Source organism: Rhododendron vialii, chromosome 13a (assembly GCF_030253575.1).
Source record: "Rhododendron vialii isolate Sample 1 chromosome 13a, ASM3025357v1".
Classification (NCBI taxonomy): Eukaryota; Viridiplantae; Streptophyta; class Magnoliopsida; order Ericales; family Ericaceae; genus Rhododendron; species Rhododendron vialii.
Genome location: NC_080569.1, coordinates 25,201,581 through 25,214,536, shown reverse-complemented (window position 1 = coordinate 25,214,536; position 12,956 = coordinate 25,201,581). Strand labels below are relative to the sequence as shown.

Here is a 12,956-nt window from a genome sequence, read left to right as displayed (position 1 = left end):
GACATCTGACTATCACCTATTTTGGGGAGAATGATAAATTTAATAAGATCTTAAATCGTAACGGTTTAGATCGAATATTTGAAAACATGAGTCTGTAGCTATCTTTCAAATCTATACATCTAACTTATCTAGTTCTAAACCATTGTATTCCGCTATAGTTCAATGTATACTAGCCACACGATTGCAACACAAGTATGACGATCCATACTGTTAATTTCATTGTTCTTGGTGTTTTAATCACTTTTGCAATTTTTCGGATCTATCGGGTTTTGGAAGCCTTCTCATCGGGACGTAGATTATTAATAGAATTTTTTTTGTTATGTGCGATCAAGTATATAACGGTAACCAATTTATTTTATTTTTCGCACGAATAATATAATCACTCCCACATAAAAGGTAGACGGTTCCGATTTTCAAAAAACAACTCGGGCGACTCTCAAGTGGTGCATTATAGGATTTTACGAGAATTTTTCTTTATTAAGTGCATATGAATTATGGTGCGACTGTTGCATATGATCACGCGCTACTATAAATAGAAAGAGATGAGAGGCGCAAGCCCTAGCAGCCCACTCACTCCTCTCGGTATCTCTCACTCTCATCTCAACGCCTCTCTCTGAGTCTCTGACTCTCTCAACGTCTCTCTCTCTCACTCTCAGCGTCTCTCTCGCTCAAGTTGGGCCACTCAAAACCCCATTTTCCTTCAGCTTTGCATCATTCATCATCTCTTGCAGTACTACCAGGTAACCATTTCGAACAATTTTTTGCATAATTACAAGAGGTTTATCTTTTTCGCATCTCTCCATATCATCTTCTCCAATACGTTTGGTTGCTTACCCACTGTCCATGGCCAAAAAATTAGTGGATACAAGGAAGGAAAGGCAGCTGGAATGGCTTCTTTGCAACACACAAGTATCAATACCACAGTTTTATGCAAAAAAGGGGCGATTTCCGTAATGGGTGTTTCGGCTCTTCTGTCGTCACTATCGAGGTTCAGAACCATTGTGGGTTTCCGTTGTCACTACCGAGGTTCAGAACCATTGTGGGTTTTGCGAGAGGTAAAGTTGATAGTTCTTAGTGGAGATTTATATACATCATGAATTGGAATTTGGTTTCGTTCTAGTTAGGGCTGATAAAAAACCCAGGCTGCTTGAGTTCGAGTTGGTGCTTGTTCCTTAAAAGCTCGTTCAAGATCAGTTTGGTACATAGATAAAGCAAGCTTGAACATTTTTCTAAAGCTCATTTAAGCTTTCATAGCAAGCTCAAAAAAGCTACTACTCGGCTCCTTTGGCTTGTGATGTATAAAAATTTCCGAGATACTCGAGATCGTCTATGGCTCGATAAAGCTCGTTCAAGATCGGCTCATCGCATAAACAAGCTTAAAATTGAACATGTTTTGAAGCTCGTTAAGTTTCAAATCAAACTCGAACAATTAACTGTTCGACCCATTTATGACCCCCAATCCCAACGAAATGATGTGTATATCTAAATCTGCTCGTTGGGATCTATTCTGTAAATATTCTCTGTGGGATTGGGCACTTAGTGTATTTTTTTTGTTGTTTTATAATGTTGGAGTAATCTAAATTTGCTTATTGGGTACTGCATTTCAATTAAACACCCCGCAAGTTGTTTACTCCTTGCTCTTGTATCACTTTGCGCAACTCTGTTCTATGGCTCAATTTATGCAGTGCACAATGGCAATCAGTATCCAAACGTTATCAGACTTGATTCAGAATTGCCATTGATCTGTGCTCCTCAAAGCCGGTAAGATGGGATCTGTACTACTCGTACCAAAGCCGGTAAGATGGGACAAAGCCCTTCTCTTCTGTATGTTTCTTTTTTTCCTTCTTTTTTTTTAACCGAATTGTTGGTTTGATCTGTTTTAACAGTTGGGTTTTTTGTGTGGGTGTGATTGCAATACTCGGTGAATGAAGCGGTTGCGGGTTGAAACAAGTATGTTGCGGTTGTTGGGCACCAAGTCTTTGATGTTATTCCTCAAAGAAATTGATACTGAATTTTTTTTTTTTTTCATTTTTCCCGTTGTGGTTTCATGTCTAATGCATAGCTTTCAATCTTTATTTTGATTGCCGGGGAGGAAACATCATATGAAAGAGATAGAATAGTCCTACGAGCTCATTCACTGGCTTGTAAGGAAAGCCATGTATTTGGGTTCTTCCAGGATGGGACCATGTCATCCATGTTAGTTGCAGCCACGAGAATTAGGAACTTTTCACTTTCAGTACAACTATTTAATGGTGCTTATCTGAATGACACATGACAAAATCATTTTAGGTGAAAACAGGATAGGATATTTAAGCAGGACTCCTGGCGTTGAGTGATTGAAATTGTCTGGTACTTTAAAATGTTTTACGCGATTGTTATTTGCTCCGTATGTTCCTCTTCATGAGAAGCTATGCTATGGACTTGAATTCTTGGGGGTGAGCGGTTGTTTAGAGTGGGGAATTATACCAGAGGGTCTTGCTAAAATCGATGGCAACACGGCCCGACACGATTTAAAAAGGCACGGCACGACACACGATTAAGTAAACGGGCCGGCACGGCATGACACGATAAAAAAGGGCACATCATGATTAATTAATCGGACACGGCAAGACACGACACGATTTAAAAAAACATGGCCCGACACGGCCCGACCCGACAAAAAGGGGCACGGCACAGCACGACCCGACAAAAAAGGCACGACACGACACGACCCGACAAAAAAAGGCACGGCACGATGCGGCACGATTAATTAATCGGGCACGGCACGACACGACACGATTTAAAAAAGGCACGGCCCGACACGGCCCGACAAAGCAAAATAGCCCACTACAGCACGGCACGGGCACGGCACGGCACGGCACGACATGGCACGATGAAGTAAATGGGCACGACACGGCACGACACGAAGCACGGTTGGCACGGAAGTAGAATGGCACGGCACGGCACGACAGGCACGTTTGACACCCCTATGTGTAAAGGTGAAAAATGGGCTTTCGAACTCTAGAAAGGTTGGACCGACTTGTATGATTGGGTCTTTATATGCACGAGACAGACATCCATTTTAAAACATCAGAGGCCCAATTAAATTTTGTTGATGGGTCAGTTTATCACCCCCTTTATACTAGTTTCATTTTTCATAATTCGACCTTCTAGATCCTAAACTCAAAGGCTTCACTCCTAATTAATGAATGTGTTGTTATGGCCAATTTTTAACCATTTTTCTTTATTAAAAATACATACTTGATTGGTGTACAAGGTTTTGAATATCGTACGGGCTAGAGTACATATTTTTCTCCTAGTACGGCGCATACCAGTACCGTTGACATACTAGGTATTGTTTCAAATTTATCGCTATTAGTTGTATTCTCAAGTCAGAAAGAAAAAACATAAAATGTAGTTGTTTTTAAAGGAAAAATAGAATTAAAAATATTCTGTTCGGAACCGTCCGATGGTGTTGGCTAGTATATCTGGTCGGCGGCCGATACCAACCGGAATTAAAGCCAAAACGGTACTACTACAGTTCTAGCGTATTGCTCAAATATATAGGTACGGTACGAGATTCAAATAATCCGTAATTGTAGTAGAAAAGACATACTCAGCGTGCATTATTATTAAACAAGCTAATTAAGCAAAACATAATGCTTTACAAAAAGAAAACCAACGAGCATAGCATTATTCATCAGCTTACACTTTTTGACAGCACTCAGTGCTACATGAAATTGCGGCTTCCCAGAAATCAAAGAAGCCAAAGACTTAAAACTAATCAAAAAGCTGGAGTCAAAAATTCATCAAACTCCAAAGTCAAATTAATGTCTATTTGATGATTATGACACTTGATTTTGAGATCCAAGCTCTTTTCCTATCCTATCCCTCTATGCTAATTGTGGTGGATTTGTGGTAATTAATGACCATACGTAGTACTACTTAATTAGTGCCTAGCTAATCCATTGACAATCTTTTTCTATCCTACCCCTCTATGCTAATTGTGGTGGATTTGTGGTAATTAATGACCATACGTAGTACTTAATTAGTGCCTAATCCATTGACAATCTTTTTCTATCCTATCCCTCTATGCTAATTGTGGTGGATTTGTGGTAATTAATGAATAATGACCATACATAGTACTTAAGTAGTGCGTAATCAATTGACAATCAAATTTGGAGACAAACATCCCTCGAATCGGATGGGATGACACTTTGCATGGGAGGCAGGTGAAAGATAACTGATTAACCAAATGAGACTAACTCAGTCTGTCAAAACTCTTGCATCGCATAAGGAAGTTAGGAGTTCGAATCTTTCCACCTGCGTCTGAGTGTTATTTCTTTCCTATGATGGGTTTGTTTCTTGTGTTGGTTAAGATCTTGGACTTGGTTCTCGTAGTCTCTTACACAATTGCGATGTAGTATCTCGTGATTTGTACTTTGTATTTCATATGATGTAAATGATCATTTCTGTCCATCGACGAACAAAAAGATAACTGATCAGTTTTTCTGTGCTTTCACTCTTGCGGGTGCCCTATATGTCGCTGTAATCTAAATTGAAACAATTAAATGGCGTACAAGACATTTCAACCCTTTTTACCTTTCCTCGGCAAAAGGGATTTATTTTTATTTTTTTTGCTTGGCGAATTTTTTTTATTATCTTTGAAGTTGTTACAAAGTCTAACGGAGCAAAAATCCGAGAGCCAAGACCGAGATTGGCAAGAAGCCAACCAAGAATACACCTATTAAAACTAACCCATAACACTTATTGGACCAAACCCAGCGCCTAAAATACAGAGGAAAAGAAAAAGAAATCCTAACCATCCCCCCTTGCTGGTAGTACATCCCAACTGGCACATGACATGTGCAATAAACACAACCCGAAAAAGAAAGAAAATAACGTCCAACGAAACATTGAATTTTTAGTACTCTAATAATAATAACACAAAAGAAAACACACCCTATTCCATGGACGGAATCAGAATTTTCTATACAAGGGGCCTACCACAATATGAACAACAAAATTTTGAAATTTTAATGTTCAAGAATATAATATCTGAATGACAAAATAATACCTATTACAAAGTACAATATCTAGGTGATCTTTACAAACCAAAAACAGGTGATCTTTGCAAACCAAAAACAACTAAATTAAAGGTGAAAATATAGAAGTCTTCCAATCAGTTATACCCCAAGCATGTATCAAAGAGAAATTTAACGATACCTTAGATTCGAAAGTTATGTATGATTGAGTTGGAACTAATTGTTGCAGTAATTTCCTTCTCATTAATATAACCAAAGCATTTGTGAGAAACTCATCCTCCATCTGAAGCATGTGTTCTGACAATATTTCTAGTTGAAAATGTTCTTTCTATCCACTATTTTTATTTACTGGGAGGCCACTATGTATAAATTTGATATTTAAACAAAAAAACCTTAAATAATTACTCTTTCCGTTCCATATTGAGAGTCCACCACGAAAAGTCATGTCATTTTTCAAATAAAAAAATCAACTACTTCCGTGTATAATTTTTTGAATTTTTTTGTACCAAATTACAGTACTAATTGAGAACTTTAATACGGTGCGGAAAAGTTCAAAAACTTATATACGGAAGTAGTTAATTTTTTAATTTAAAAATTGACAAAAGCGAGAAAATGAGACTCTCAATATGAAACGGAGGTAGTATAAAAATTCGAAACCATGCGGGGACTGTGGCCCCCGTAGACTGTTGTGTGGATCCGTGGGGCCCACTTTCCTGCAACAAATGGCTGGATTTTCAACTCTTCAATAAGAGAGTTCACTGTGATCCAAAAAACAAGTTCACTATGGCATGAGTTGTTAATTAGCTCGGTCTTGGAGTCTTAGCTCTCATATATATTTTCTCTGTGAATCTATTCTTTATTGGTTTTTGTTTTTTTGGATTTTCTATACAACTAGGAATGTGTTAGTTTTTATCTAGATTTTCCATTGTATGTTGGGATTTTCCTTTGTTCCCGTTGTATGTTGGGATTTCACTTTGTTTTTGGTTGATTTGCTTTATAAAATGGTTTAATTACCCGAAAGGAAAAAAAAAAAAAAACTAACATGCATGCCACATGTGAGTCATTATTAAGTCTCTATTTGTTTGGGCATAAAATATTTTCCTGCAAAATATTCTATTTATTTTTGGGTGTTTGATTGCATAAAAAATAAAAAAATATTTTATCAGGTAAAACATTTTACTTCATATGGATAAAAATGTTTTTTCCTTGAAAACACACAGAGCCAAACATTGAAATCTTAGAAAATTATCTATGCATATAGTACATGCCTCACAAACTCATGTTTACCATGGTGCTTGAATTGAAATTCATTCCACAAGCCTTAAATTTGCAAGAAATGCTAAAAATGGCATTGTCATTTGATGTGCTAAAATCCTCCACGTAACCATTTATGTATTGCGCAGATTAAACAGCACATGTCTGCATTGCCATTCTAAGCACGTTAACGAAAAGAAACAAATATATATATAAACAGCAAATGACGCGGGATAAAAAAAAATTCTTTGTCACAATTTTTAGATTTTTATAATTAAGTTGAAAATATGATGTGACAAATTTGGTTATTCAATTGTAATTGTACCATTGTGGACCTCTACATTGCTAACCTTAGTAACCCCTTAAATGAATAACAAAAAGATGACATGACAACTTTTAATTATTCTACGACGGATGCTCTTACTATATGATACTCCTATAAAAATCAAGTGAACTGCTACTAGTGACTTTGAGCTTCATAATATGAAGTCATTTCAGTAGGCCCATTATTTGACTCAAGAGGTTAATTAAGATTGTGACATGACCAAGGCATTTGACGCACCATTCAATAAGGAGACCTTTTTGTTAAGTAAACTTAACCACAAGCAAATAAGACGAGCGCAATTAACAGGCGATTAGTGGTGTGGAATCTGCGTTGTGAATGGAACCAAATTACACCCTTAGTGTGTGTTTTACTAATTAAAATAATTATTTTTTTTAAAAAATTAAAGGTGATGTATTGTGAGAAAATGAATTGTCTCATCAAGTGAAGAATAACTACTTAAAAAATAAAAACGTTAGCGGAATGGGGTTCCGTCGGTGCGCTTGATTCGGAGGGTTTCATGAAGGGGAAAAAAATTGGATCATTTTGAAATGTCATTGGTACAGCTTTCTATGACTATAACCTTTATTCAACAAGAAATGTATTCTCTTTCTACAAGGCAATTACAATTGTTACATCTCCAGCTATAGCCAAAACGTGATTTGATGCAGAAAGAAACAAGATTGGGAGACCCACCACCCAAATTGACATCTCTCTCTCTCTCTCTCTCTCTCTCTCTCTCTCTCTCTCTCTCTCTCTCGTGGGACCACCGTGTATTTTTCTTGAGAGAAGAAAACCACAATGATCCGAACTTCACTTTGTTCTTCGCAAAGTTGTTGACTACACTAAAGATGGTTTGACGGGTGGGACAAATGCTGAGTTGGTTGGGTATTTTTCTGGATCGTAATTTTAGTGCCTTTCTCATTAGTTGATGGTTTGGCGGATATATTACAGCTACGGATAGTCGCTTCTTCTTTTTTATTTAACCTACTCTCTTTGTAGACGGCTAAGTGACTTTCAAATCTTAATTGAAGTTCCCAAGAAAATTTTGGACATATTGCACGGAACTTAGTGAGGACGGTTCAAAACCCAACTTAATTAGAAGATTCCCTAACAGTCAATATGCCCGTTTGCTTCTAGGTCCGGGAATGGCCCAAGACGAGGGCGCCGCTATGCCCCGTTGCTCTGCTGCGGTCGGCCACTGGACTGTGTAAAAGAATCGAGACCGGGGGCTATGTTTCTCATTCATAGCGGTTCCCCCTCGCCTTTGGTGATTGATCGAATAAATAGGCCTAGATCTAAGCCACTTAAAATAAAAAAGAAATGTTTAGTATCTAAGCAAGAGATTAAATTACTTACATCAGCTGGCGTAAACATTTATTTCTTCTGAATCAATTGCATTACTCCACGTTGCCATGTTCTATTAATCGAGACCACTGTTTTGACGATGTGTCGCAATATAATTGATTTAGAAATAAATAGATATTTACACCGCCGGTGTATATAATTTATTCTCGTTTAAGCAAATTAACCATTTTAATCGAGGTTGAATCTTTTCCGTTTTTCGAAAAAGATTGAGGTTCCACTTTTAGGTCTTGCCTACATTTTACAGTCCCAATTTGGGAACAATGACAACGAATTGCAAACAATTTTTTTTGCTTAAAAATGGAAACGAAAGAGAACCAATAAGGAAATGTTCCATCTGAACATCATAAGTCATAACCCAAAGAAGCCAAGCTAGCTCCCCATAATTTCCATAAGAGAGAAATGTGTAAGTCAATAGGGGCAAATATAAACCCAATCATTGAAAAAACGACTATGCAAAATTGTCACGACGACCCACTTTTTGATTTGTAGCACAATTTCCATAGACTCTGCGGTGTTTTTCAAGATATATTGCTAAGAAAGTAACAAACATAGACAAAAGATTACAACGAAATAAATGCATGTGTCATAAGAGAGTTGAAAATAATCCCGAAGGTTTCGCCAGGTGGACATGAAAAACCAACTAAAGATCTTACCTCTCAAGAGGCTGGTCGCAAGTTCGAATTGCACGAAGTTTAAAGTTTAAACATTTCCAAGCCTTAGAGCCACGGAAGGATTTTTTCAATCGTTAACTTCAAGATTTCGAAATTAATCGAGGTGTACAAGCTAACCTGAACATCGGGTCATAAAGTGAAAAGAGAGTTGAAAACAATGAAAATACAAGCTATAGAAATTGGACATAAGACCACTTTTGGAGTTGCCTTATTCAAAACTCTGACGAGCTTTTTCCTTGGGCGGTCGGGGAGAGAGAGAGAGAGAGAGAGAGAGAGAGAGAGAGAGAGAGAGAGAGAGAGAGAGAGAGAGAGAGATGGCTATGGTCGGCTGAGAGTCAAAGGTGGCCATACACTTAATGCATATATCCATATCCAACACATTGAGAGGGAAAGATATGGGATTAATTTATAATATACAAAAAATAGACACAAGCATATGTGTACATGTACGTTTATATGACGCATTGCTTACATGCATGTGATTAGCAGGCTAAAATCTAAAATCGGGACACCATGCTGCAGGGGTACTGCACTAAAAAAATGTAGTGCGCCATCCGAGCTGTTAGTCTCGACAGTCAACATCGGTCCACAATTCATTTCGGAAAAACATGGTCGCACGAGCACGAGCTGCCTACTTATGGGCCTCGCGCAGTTTTTTTGGGGATCGTGCACTACACCCCTGCACTAAAAGAATCACAAATCCAATCTGAAGTCTTGGTAACAAAATGACGACTATAGCTAACAAAAATGACGAATATTATTGCATTTTCTGATCATGATCAACAAAGGAAAAAAGATGACCAACATATTTATTGTTCCGATAAACTTTATTAGGAAAAAACAATGACTTAAAAGGACATTAGGAAAAAAATGGCAGGACTACACAAGCAGAAGACTACATATAATATATATTCGAGTGATCAGCTAGGAAATTCTGTGTTATTTTCGTGTCCATTCTATCCTTAATTAATAATGGGTAAATTGAGTAGAAGGACATACTATAAGGATTTTTGTCATGATAAGGATATAAATATTTTCCTCTAAAGTTTAAAGGACATTCTGTCCAAGATTTACAAATAACCCCTCCCAAAGTTGACCGGCGTTGACCAAGGTTGACCGGTGTTGAAAGTGCCTAAAACCCTAGGGTTTCCTATGAAAGTGCCTAAAATCTTAGGGTACCCTATATATGAAAGTGCCTAAAACCCTAAGATACCCTATGAAAGTGCCTAAACCGCTAAAACCCTATAATAGGAAAATGAACCCCAAAACCCTATAAAAGTGCCTAAAACCCTAGGGTACCATATGAAAGTGCCTAAAATTTTAGGGTACCCTATATATGAAAGTGCCTAAAACGTTAGGGTACCCTATGAAAGTGCCTAAACCGCTAAAACCCTATAATAGCAAAATGAACCCTAAAACCCTATAAAAGTGCCTAAAACCTTAGGGTACCCTATGAAAGTGCCTAAAATCCTAGGGTACCCTATGAAAGTGCAACAAGATCGAAAAACACGAAAAAAGACATATTTTGTGTTAGCCAAACAAGGCCCTTGTCTCATTTAAGATCATTTAAATTAAAAAAAACATTTTTTGTGTTAGCCAAACAAGGCCCTTGTCTCATTAAAGGCAATTTGGTCTTTTCACGGACCTTAAACTCTAAAATGTTTTCATTAATGGACTTTACACATCACTGAAACTTAAGCTGGACTAAATCTACTTTGGGACCTCTTCTTTTGGACTTTAGACCAATTTTCTGATTAATAATTTGTCATATATGTAAAATTCGTCATCTCAAAAGGTCGACTTACGTCTTCTGGCTAACCATCACCCAACGAGCGGTGTCTAGTCTCTGGTCTCAATATATGTTTAACAAGGACATGATCGACATAAATGGTAGTAGTAATTGACAAATGTACATAGAGCGGAGAATCCATCGCTGTTATTTATTGTGAAACTTTTATATTGAAGGTTTATTAATTTTTTGCCCCATTAGTGTTAATTCCTGAATCTATAAATAGACAAAGTATATACTTGTGTGTGGTTTATCCGTCTAGAAGATATATATAATTCATCCCGTAGATATATATTTTTTGAAACGGATCCAGTAGATATTTTGGTCTGCTAATTACTATTAGATAAATATAATTAATTAAAAGTTATTAGCAGAGGTACTTTGATTAACATCTGGGGCACAGTATTTAAGCTTAATTTTTTCCCACGTTATTACCTAATCAGCAACGTAACGTAAGAAGCCTTTCACAACCATATTGAGAAAAAATGTTGTTTGTCTCCGACAACAAACAATTGAAGAGGTTTGGCCCTTTTTTGGCGTTTGGGGTTTTTTTTTCCTGGTTTGGACTTACCTTTTGGGCCTAAATCAGTTCCTCCGTGTGGTTGGAAATGAGGGTCTTGAATGGTCAGACCGGTGTATCTTTGATCCTATTTTCTTGCAACTTCGTTTTATAAGTTAATGAATTTTTATTTTCGCTGAGGAAAAAAAAAACAATTGAAGAGGACAAGAAACAGTAGTTGAGGAAGAAGTTCTAAGAAAGAAGATAAAACACAAATGATTAGAGTGATACTAATAATTGAACCAAGATATGGATATGACAATATAGGAATTGCCCATTCACAGCAATATGAAAATGCAGAAATATTTAAAATAGAAAATTCCAAAGCCACACAAATGTTGACAGCTCAATTTGGTGACTCTAAACTCACCAAATGGGAGGCCCTATTCTGCCATATTTTTTTTATTTTATTGTTATCAAAATAGAGATTAAATTGTTTACACCGCTGGTATAAATATTTGTTTTCTCCAAATTAATACACAACGCCACATCGCAATGTTCTATTAATTGAACCACTATTTTGACGACATGTATGGTGCAATGTAATTAATTTGGAGGAAACAAATGTTTATACTACCGGTATATATAATTTATTCTCTCATCAAAATATGACCTCAATTTAAAATCATGCGCATGAGAGATGAGTGTACAAGTGTACAATGCATAGTCAACTTTGTACAAGTAAGAGAACAAAGAAGAACCACACATCTTGCACGTCAATTAATCGCCCACATGAACTTAATCATCTCATATTGGTCCTAGTCCCTCATGTCTATTCCCCTATGTTTCTATGATTGGTTTGGAAGGGTACGCAAGGTTGCGAGTCCGAGTTAATGGAGAAGCGTCGATATATTTTTTCTGTGGCAAATGAAAAATGAACTTTTCTCTGTTCCACTCGTACGCTCATCGTGTAAGAATTATTTGGTGCTATTTGGCTTTCTTGAACACCTTGCAATATTAATTTGGTTTTTGGTTGAGAGGGTACATATGTAATATCAAAATTTTAGCCTATCACAAAAAAATCGTGCAATTTTCAAATAAAATAAATAAATTACTTCTATGCATAACTTTTTGAATCTCACACTAATTTTAATTTGATACAAAGAAATTAAAAACAAAAATGCACAAAAATATTTTGTTTTTCAATCTAAAAAATTCCTTTTTTTTTTTTTTGTAATTGACTAAAATTTTCCAATGTAGAAAGTACAAAAATGTTGGAAATTTTGGTGAATGAATTTGGAAAATTCAGAGTGTCTCTCGAGGAGACCGATAGGTCCTCGTAGGTTTATTGTCTTTGGACCGTGCAGCTCAAAGGCCAGCGGTTTTAGCTGGTTTATTACCCCAATGGTGGCTAAACTCATTCCTGATCAATTTATCTCGAGAAGTTTCAGAATTTATTCCTAGTGTGCAGCTCTAGAATCACCCCTTTGGTTACATACTGATCAATCCCATTCAGAATGAGTTCTTCACCAGTTCCACGTATTCCTCATACCTACATTATGATATTGTTTTTGCATTAGAGATCTTGACAAACGGAGTTTAGTTCGTCAAGATTGCTTATATATAGTGATGTTTTGTGGGTTGTGATCCAAGTCAAATTATCTTAAGAGATAGGCGCCAGTGCAATTTCAACACTATCTCGGTAGGTGCGGGGTGAATTTATTTTAAGAAGACTATGGGAAATTGCAATATTTATGTTTTTGTAATAGACATTCAATTTAACGTTTGTAATGCAATTTTATTCTAGAATCTGTCAGATTGTAGTTTTTCCAACAATAAATTGGTGAATCTTCTCTTGATTCTCATTCTACTTTCATACTCTTATGAATCTTAATAATAACTTTATGATATTTGTAAAAGATGTATTTACGCTCGCGCTTGCTCTCGCTCTTCCACTCCCGCGCTCATATTTATGCTTACGTTTGCGCTCTAGCGCGTTGGTTTGACTCAAAATCTCCTAATTGGGTAC

At 36.7% G+C, this 12,956-nt stretch overlaps 1 long non-coding RNA gene across 2 annotated transcripts; it reads left to right on the top strand.

Moving 5' to 3' along the window:
- The first annotated feature begins 441 nt into the window (after nt 1–441).
- On the top strand, nt 442–2,316 carry LOC131315372 (uncharacterized). Of its 2 annotated transcripts, XR_009196711.1 has the most exons (3): nt 534–740; nt 860–988; nt 1,027–1,521. It is a non-coding gene; the product is annotated as an uncharacterized LOC131315372 (long non-coding RNA). The 2 variants fall into 2 exon arrangements; XR_009196710.1 differs by having other exon boundaries at nt 442–740; nt 860–2,316.
- Nucleotides 2,317–12,956: the final 10,640 nt, after the last annotated feature.